This window comes from Gymnoscopelus microlampas, assembly GCF_963454915.1.
Source record: "Gymnoscopelus microlampas genome assembly, chromosome: 3".
In the NCBI taxonomy this organism is placed as follows: Eukaryota; Metazoa; Chordata; class Actinopteri; order Myctophiformes; family Myctophidae; genus Gymnoscopelus; species Gymnoscopelus microlampas.
In genome coordinates, this window is record NC_139940.1 from 15,546,952 (window position 1) to 15,557,161 (window position 10,210).

The window sequence follows — 10,210 nt, forward strand, 5'->3', positions numbered from 1 at the left end:
GTGTCTAGCATGGGCAAGGGTAATATCACTGCGTAGATATTAGTCTGGAATCTCTGTATGGAACCTGCATTTCCAAGGGGCGGATTACAAAAAAATGCCTCTAGTGATAAATCCGCCCCATATTTGCATACTGGGCCCTGATTGGTGGCCTACTACTTCGGGGGCAGGGAAATCCAATCACAACCGAGCGGTGCCAGACCAATTTTGCACGGGCAGATTTTTCTGGTTTCCAGGCTAGCAAGTATCTTCTTTGATACTACGGTCCGCTAGAGGAGTCAGCATGACTGACAAGGATGCTAAGTGGCAGGACAAGCTGGTGAGGAACGCTGGCTCAGCGTTGACAGGAGGCCGGACTCACTGGGGACTATTGTGGACATGGAATAAGTCAGTGGTTATCAACCTTTTCTCGAACTTGAAAATCTCAAAAGTGTTTGCGGCCCAACCCATCTGCTCACTTAACACGGTCTCTACGACTGTTAAGTACAGACGGAGAGACGGCTCTGTGTAGGATTGTGCATTCAGTCTCATGCCAAAGTTGTCTAGCTTTCGACAAGGTCACTCTGGCCTGCTGCACTCTCACACACAGTTGGCTGCCTGCTCCAAAACACCATGAAAAACACTCAGTCAATCTAGATCAATTTATTCTCAGAAATTCTGACATAGGCAATTTATTTTACAATTGGCAATCAATCTATGAATTGACTAATCATTGCATCAGTTTTTCTCAAATGTATTTTCATGTATTTTCAAAATACGTCATACTGTACATAATTTGTATCTCAAATACATTTCGCAGACCAGTATTTTGTATTTGCATTGTGATAAATGTTTTGACCCATAATGTAATTTGTATCAAAATACTTTTTGCGCTATATCTGGTTGTATTGGACAGAAATCTTGCCCAAATGTGGAGTCACACGTCACGGACACAGACAACTAGCGTCGTAGACTGGCCATGTGAAATCTGTGACCCATGTGAATTAAGCTATGTCCTTTTCACCCAGTCTTTTCTCCCATCCCCTCCCAAAGATATAGCTCAGAAAATCGTCTAGCCATTCGACCTAATGGCTACCGGGGAATTGCTGTACCTCAGCATGTCTCCATTCTAATGCCACCTTGTCTTCACAAGTCCTATTCAGTGCCACTCAGTGCCCAGTAGGAATATTAGCCTTCCCATTAGCGGTGATATTGACATGGCTGCTGAGCGCCGAGGTAGCAGGGGGAGGCATAGATGTGGTAAGCTATCCGCCCCACGGAGTCATGCATGCCTGAACAAAAAAGCCCTTTTCTCTTGCAGGGGTGTCATTGGCCGTGAAACGGTAACAACGATTGCCTTTCTGTTTCTCTGAGTAGCCAATAATGCAGGCGGGTGCATTGTGATGCGAAGGCCCGCCGCGGCGCTGCCTCTGAACAGCCAGTGACAGCTGCACTGAGAAGCGTGAACGACAGAGGGGAGAGAGAAATAGAGAGAGAGAGGGGTTGTAAATAGGGGCTTTTATTGAATAGCCAGGGAAATTCAATGCAGCCTCCACTATTCTGATCAAGTCAGGGGGAGAGGGCAAAAGAGGGCGATAGACGGACAGACAGACATACAGAGTGAGAGAGGAGGGGGGTCGGAGGCAGCTGCGTGGCAATTTCGGCTGATGGATCCGTTCAGTAGCCTAGAGGGGCTCTTTGAGCGTCAATCCAATCTACATCCCCAATCTAAATCCAAATCAAACGTCATGCCACTGTGAACGATCCTGCAGACCCCTCTCTCTCTCTCTCTCTCTCTCTCTCTGTAGGCTGTGTGGTTTGACAGAGTGCCAACTTTGGTTTTTATACATCATTAAGCCTCACAAGAGATTGACTGAGGAAACAGCGTATTCTCCATCATAAATCTTTGCAGTCGATCGTGTGCAAACTGTCACACACACACACACACACACACACACACACACACACACACACACACACACACACACACACACACACACACACACACACACACACACGCGTGTGATTGATGTGACGTCACCCCTGTTTTTTTTTGTGTGTGTGAGTGTGACTTTTAAATCACTCATGCTACTGTGTGAGTGAGTTTGATAACAATCCTCTCATTTCAATTCACTTTTCAGCCCAATTTGATTTGATAAATATCACATGATCAACACTGTCTGAGTGTCAAAAAAAGCAAAGCAGAAAACACTTTATTAATTACAAGCATTGGAATAAGGATTAGAACCTCTGCATGAATGAATCTTTCTCTCTCTCTCTCTCTCTCTCTCTCTCTCTCTCTCTCTCTCTCTCTCTCTCTCTCTCGCTCTCTCTCTCTCTCTCTCTCTCTCTCAGCTCTTTCACATGTGCCAGATATGGAAAGTACTTATTGCCTTGTTGCTGCTCTGATCTGTGTGTGTGTGTGTGTGTGTGTGTGTGTGTGTGTGTGTGTGTGTGTGTGTGTGTGTGTGTGTGTGTGTGTGTGTGTGTGTGTGTGTGTGTGTGTGTGTGTGCGCGTGCGTGCGTGCGTGCGTGTGTGTGGAGGAGAGAGAGGAGAGATGGAGGGATGAGGTAGTAAAGTGTATTTATAAAGTGCCTGTCAGATGTACAAAGAAGAATCAACAATAAAAACAAAGTGACAGTAAAACAAGATGTTAAAAACAGAAAAAAACAGGACAAAAACAATAGCCAGTATAAACAACACAGAAGGTGAATAATATTACAATACAATCTGGTATCATCCTCTAATTATCCAAACCAAAGACTGAGCTGCAGTGAGATGAGTCTGAGAGCTGTGTGTGTGTGTGTGTGTGTGTGTGTGTGTGTGTGTGTGTGTGTGTGTGTGTGTGTGTGTGTGTGTGTGTGTGTGTGTGTGTGTGTGTGTGTGTGTGTGTGTGTGTGTGTGTGTGTGTGTGTGTGTGTGTGTGTGTGTGTCCATTTGTGACTTATGATTTAAGACTGAAGTTGAAGTTGAAGTTGATGAGAGACAGAGAGAGAGAGAGAGAGAGAGAGAGAGAGAGAGAGAGAGAGAGAGAGAGAGAGAGAGAGAGAGAGAGAGAGAGAGAGAGAGAGAGAGAGAAGACGGAGATGGAGAGAGAGAGACAGACAGACAGACAGACAGACAGACAGAGGGAGATTTAATCCTGTAACATAATTATTACTGCTCGCTCTATATTTCACTCATTCTGTTTGATCTCCTGTCCTGTGGAGATGGATTGGGACACACACACACACACACACACACACACACACACACACACACACACACACACACACACACACACACACACACACACACACACACACACACACACACACACACACACACACACACACACACACACACACACACACACACACACACACACACACACACACACACAGAGGGGGTCATGGGGAGGAGAAGGAAGAATTTTGCTCTAATTACTGGATCTCTACAGGAGCTGTCTTGTATTGCTAGCCAGCACCACAGGACCAGTAGTGTAGAATGCATGTGCATGTGCATGTGCATGTGCATGTGCATGTGCATGTGCATGTGCATGTGCATGTGCATGTGCATGTGCGCATAATATCTGCATCTGAAATATTCTGTTAAAAGTAAAGGTTTTGCATTCCTGTAATTTTACTTGAGTAAAAGTGTTGGCATCAAAATCCTATATGCTGTATCAAAATATATGACCACCCCGTCCCTATGACTCAGACACACACACTTTAGCTCCCAGTAGAACATTTATTAAGTTAAACAAGTCTAATTTAATACATTTTCTACTGGGAGCTAAAGTATGCAGACTTCCCTTCCTTACCTCTAATGTACGTATTGTTGTTCAGCACCGGAAACGTTTTTGGGGATGTGGGAGACCGGTGCTCGCCGGCGAGTCATTCGGATAAGCGGTTGTCCAGAACCGCCGGTCCGACTGATATGTCCATATATAGCCATATGGATATCCAGTTGTCCAGAACCGCCGATGCAACTGATATGCCCATATAATTATGATGACACCAGGGATATATGGGCATATCGGTTGGATAGGCGGTACCTCTAGTATACTTAAAGTACCAAAGTAAAAGTAATACAACTTTTCAAAATCATAAAAGCAGAATGATGTGACGGGTGAGCTTGTCAGTATCATGTTAATTTAGTCCATGGGCCCAGGTCAGAATTTTCACTAATCAGGGACACTCAAATTCTAGTTTGGTATTTTGAAAAGGTCTATATCCCTAGATAATATTTCAACATGATAACCCTTCCCAAGTAGTAGCTTAGTCCTAGTTATCAGCCTTCAATGACACCAACCATAGATCCAAAGAATGAAAAAATCGCCTAACCTTTTTTGAATAGAACATGTCATACAGAGGGAAAAAAAAAATTATTCAATCTCTTTCATTCACTTATTTAACCACATGAACCCTAGCATGCCTATTCTGGGGCAAACATTCAGCAAATGGCATGTCTACAAGCTCACAACACTTCACGTTGTGATACGATGTGAACAGCATTTTCACTAATCAGGGTCACTCAAGTGCAACATTTGCAAAATCTAGTTTTGTATTTTGAATAGGTCTATATCCCTAGATAATATTTGATCATGATAGCCTTTCCCAAGTGGTAGATTAGTCACAGTTATTTAGTCTTCAAAGACACCAACCATATATTCAAATAATGAAGAAAGCGTGCCACTTTTTTTGAACAGAACATGTGATACAGAGGGGGGGGGGATCATTTTCTCTCTTTCATTGTCTCCGCCAGGAGAGTTTGTTTTCACTTTCCGTCAGCCAAGCAAACATTGGTCGAGCCTCACGTGACACTTGACAATACGGTGAAATAGTGTGATCTGATTGGCTAGTGACATATAACGGGCTATAAATACATGTGTCACTTTGAAAGAGTCTTTGCCTCTTTCAAAGTGAGGTAAGACAGGAATAATCACGAAATGGCTGAGAAATGGTGGATACTGTAACAATTGGATAGGACACTTACACAGACAGGACAGATAGGACACTTACACAGACAGGACGGATAGGACACTTATACAGACAGGACGGATAGGACACTTATACAGACAGGACGGATAGGACACTTATACAGTAACTCCAGGTGGGGATACCAGTTTTATCCAACTAAGGTTTGGATAAAACAGACGGATAGGACACGGATAGGACACTTGTGTCATGTTACTATGACACAGTAACATGTTCTAATTAGAACATAAGAATTAGAACATTCCCAACATTCCCAACACAAGTCTGCTGGCGGAGACTTGTGCTCCGAGGAGCACTTTTTCTAGTTCACTTTAATATTAATAAAATAATAATAATAATAGTAGCTTGAATGTATATGGCGCCTTTCAAAAACAATGAACAACCAACAGCCAAACTAACAAAACAACAAACAACTATATGCCATAAGCCTGAGAGAATAGGTGTCTTTTCAAGACACACAGCCTTAAGAGTCCAGTGTTGCATGAGCATGGAGCAGGAGCATGACCAATCCCTATTGGGAGAGAGTTCCACAGGGTGGGGGCTGCCACACTGAAGGCTCTGTCCCCGACAGAGCCTTCAGAACAAGGTTCAGAACATGGTTCACTTGTTTACCTTAGGGACAGAGAGGAGGTCCAAGTCTGTGGACCACAGGGTCTGTGACAGAGTCGGTTTATGGAGTAGGCTTGAGAGGTACTTTAATCAATGATCATCATCATCATAACTGTCATACCAATATCAATTCTTCAGTATTCGTCATCGTCATCATTATCATCCTCTTCCTCCTCTTCCTTCTGATTGCTGCAGGTTTGTAGCTTGCACATTTCTGTGCACTTTAATTTGTTGGCAAGGCAGGAACAGTCTGGAAACTTGCAGGTCCGTACACACTTGCAGGCCATAAGTTCCAGGACAGCCATTGGTGCTGAGGCTGACAGGCTGGTGGTAAATGCTAAATGGTGCATTTATATAACGTTTTTATCCAAAGCGCTTTACATAGATTGTACGTTACATTCACCCATTCACACACCGATGGCGGAGGAAACCATGCAAGGCACCAAACTGCTCAGAGAAATTAGGGGTTCAATGTCTTGCTCAAGGACACTTCGACACTAACTCTGGGGGAGCCCGGGATCGAACTCGGAACCTTGCGGTTTCCAGTTCACTCTACCCGGCCACTCTACCCCAGAGCCACTGCCGCCCCATGGTGGTGCATGTGGAGTGGGCTGTTCATGTGAAACAGTGCAAGAGAGTTGTCATAGTCTCCAATGACACACACACCTTCACATTACTGCTATACTACACCCCATATACTTACTTCCAAGCACTGAGGATGAAGGAGATCTGGCAGCAGTATGGCACTGGTGAGAAGCGGCGCATCCTCCCACTGCATCAAGCAGTCTCTCATCTTGGAGCACCACTAGCCAAGACAGTGATCAAGGCACACATCCTGACTGGAGATGACTGCATGAGTAAGGTGGGGACCAAACATGCAGCTATGGCTTTTGACCCAGTGCAATATCTGACAATCTTTGGAGAGGCAGACACCTTGACCGAACAAGACACAGCGTTGACAGAGAAGTACTTGGTGTGTGTCTGGGCAGGGTCCAGTTCAAGTACAACAGCAAGACATTTGATGACCTCAGGGTAGAAAACTATACCTGTGCCAGTGCTGGAATGGATGCTCTCCCTCCCACAAGTAGTGTGATCATAGGCCACATCCAAGGTGTCTTTCTGGTGCATAGGGCTTGCGACCTGTTGCGACAGCCAAGGAACCTCAGGCAAGACTAGCACCAATGGAACATGGATGGGAGGAGCACTTTGGTACACTCCTGCCATCTAAGTGTCTGAAGGCCTTACCACCAAGTCTGCTCACAGCATGCAAGTATTCAGGCAAGTGTGACACTCGCCGATGTGGGTGCCGTGCTGCTGGAGTTCCATGCATCATATTCTGCCATGGAAATTAAAATCCATCCTGTAAAAGTCCATCACACTAACCAGCATGCACACATATGGTGCACTTTGAGAGGAATTGTTATTTGATTTTGAGTTACGATTTTATTTGTATGTCTTTGTATGTCTTTTGTAAAGTTGAAAGTTGAAAGAATGAAAGTTATTGAGTAATTGAAAAATTGCATTGACTTACATATTTCAATGACAAGATGCTCCTTAATGGTCAAAACAATATCAGAAAGGAATTATAAATGCCAGAATTAGTTTAATTAGTCTTATTACACCTGTTTTTAGTCCTAACAATGGTCAAGTTATGGCCAAGGTCTTCGAAATAGCAAGATGACCTTGACCATGACCTTTCAAGGTCAACATCACCCAAAGTGGTCATAACAGAAATTAATTCCCCACCCCACAATTAGTCAACATGGAGGTATTGCATGTGTATATACACTCAGAAACAAAAAAAGTTGGATTTTCATCATAGGCGATGGCGGACATTTTTGATTTGGCCATTGCGCCATTCGTGGCACTATGGCGGATGAGAACCTCTGTGATTTTTCATGTCTAGGTACCCATTGACTCAGTTCAAGTGAGAAATTCTCCTAACACCAAATTGCGAACGGTTCTATTGGCCAGGTACAGAACTACTGTGCAGATAATGTGGGGAGATAATGGCAAAAACATGAATGTCCTAAAAAAGTATTAAAGCTACTCATTTGAAAAGGTTATCATGTTTCAAAGTACTTATATGGACCCTACAAACAAAATGGTGCCAAAGAGATTTTGCCACCTTACGTGTCCCTGACTTCTCGTCTGGCCCATGGACTAATTATCTTTATCTTTATCTGTCAGTATCATGGTCAGTATCATTGTCATTATCATGGTCAGCATCATGGTCAGTATCATGGTCAGCATCATGGTCAGTATCAATACGGCTTAAATGGTTAATGTATGTTTTATATCAATAATCTAAATCTAAATTCCCGCCTGGATTACTGTAATGGTGTCTTGTTCGGGCTCCCCAACAAAGCCCTGGACAGACTGTAGTATGTGCAAAACTCAGCTGCCAGAGTGCTCACCCGTACCCAAACCCTGGCAGCACATCACCCCCGCCCTCAAACACCTCCACTGGCTTCCGCTTAAGTTCTGCATCACCTTCAAACTGCTCCTCTTCACCTATAAAGCTCTCCATGCCCTAGCCCCACGGTACCTGTCAGACCTCCTCAAGGATTACTCCCCAGCGCGGAACCTGATGTCTTCTGACTTGGGGCTCCTCGCCATCCCTCACAGCAATAAGCGGACGCTCGGCAATAGAGCTTTCAGTGTGGCAGCCCCTGCCCTCTAGAACTCTCTCCCCATGGAGATTCGCCAGACGCCAACATTGGACTCTTTCAAGTCGGCACTGAAGAGACACTTGTTTACTCAGGCTCTTGGCAAATAGTTTTATTTTTTTATATTGTAAAATATTGAGTTTTTGAAAGGTGCTATATAAATTCAAGTTATTATTATTATTATTATTATTAAATCTACAAAGTAACAAGTAACTAAAGCTGTCAAATAATTGGAGAGGAGTAAAAAGGACAATATTTGCCTCAGAGATGTAGTCGAGTAGAAGTATAAAGTGTTTGACATACTCAAGTGAACTAAAAGTACAGTACTTGAGTAAATGTACTTTATTTTCTACCTTCCACCCCTGTGTGTGTGTGTGTGTGTGTGTGTGTGTGTGTGTGTGTGTGTGTGTGTGTGTGTGTGTGTGTGTGTGTGTGTGTGTGTGTGTGTGTGTGTGTGTGTGTGTGTGTGTGTGTGTGTATGTGTATGTGTATGTGCATGTGTTCTGCTCGCAACCACAGGGGGCAAATCAATCCAATCTCTCAAAGCCTTGCGGGTCGTCCAGGTCTTATGAAGTATCTGGGTAGGGGTCCTTTGTTCACGGCTCTCACGGTGCACCTCTGCTCCCTACGCCCAGCACTAATCATGAACACATCAGGAACCGTTAGCGTCTAGCATAACCCTTGGGCGAGGAACGCAACCGATCATCAGTGATCAGCTATAGCAAGGCACAGTGAGTGTGTGTGTGTGTGTGTTATTTTTATTTATTTATTTAATCACAAATTCATTATATTGAACCCACCGCTTGTAGAGCTGTGAACATATCTGTGTGCTCATGCCCCGCCAGGGAGATGTTGTACTGTTGGATGGCTGTTAATGAAGCTTGGGATGTGGAGCGCGTTTGTTCTACAGCATATAGGTCTAAAGGTCACTCTTGAAATAATGAAATGTGTTTGAGTTTAAATGAGTTTCAGTTAGACAAAGAGGAGGCCTGGCACCGCTGCTACACACTGATCCAACCAGTGTTTTCATAGAGAACGTTGGGTTAGACGGGTTACTGGCCGACCAACGCAATCACAAATTGTTCCTGTCTTTTCTCATTTTGATCATTTGACGATGATCTCTCATTTTGTTTTTAAAAGGTAGGGTAAGTGATTTTCTTTGGTTAAAATAAGTGTTAAATAGCTCTATATTCTGATAGTACTCGTTGCTATAGAGTGTTTGTTCAGTAAAAGGAGTCTCCTTGTCTCTCCAGCTCTTTATAAAACAGAAAATGCATTTTCGTTTCAGTTTCAGTTTCATTTCCAATTTTATCCAATCAGGATAGAGAACTCAATCAGGATATAGATTAAACAAGTGAAATTGGAAGTGAAGTGACACTAAGAAATGAGCAGGCAAAATTTGAACTGGAACACTATAAAAATGAAGCTTAAAAATGGGTACTTTCTCCTGATTGGCTGAGATTTTGACACCTACCGGAAAATGTATTTTCTGTTTATTAAAGAGCTGGAGAGACGGGGAGACTCCTGTTACCGAACAAACACTCTATAGAAATGATTACTATCAGATTATAGTGCTTTAACCTTTTAACAAAATGCTTTTTGTTTTAACCAAAAAATATCACTTACCCTACCTTTAAATAAGTTGTACTCCTATTTTTGCGTGTTTTGAAGCAATGATCTCTTCGGTGTTTGTTTTAGGGCTGCAAGTTTTGATTAGTATAATAATCGAGAAGCGCGATTCTTAAATATTCTTAAATATGATATATCAAGTCAAGAAATGAAGCTAAAGCACCATTGTGCTACCATTGTACTTTGTCGCACAATGGTGTCGTGCAAAATTAGTGGCAATAGCAGAAGTTCTAGATCTACTACGTTCACTATTTAATACAATTTTTGTTTTTGAGTGGTGCCAACCACTCCTACATTTGACTTTGTCCGTGTGTCCGTATGTCCGTATGTCCGTCCGTATGTCCGTC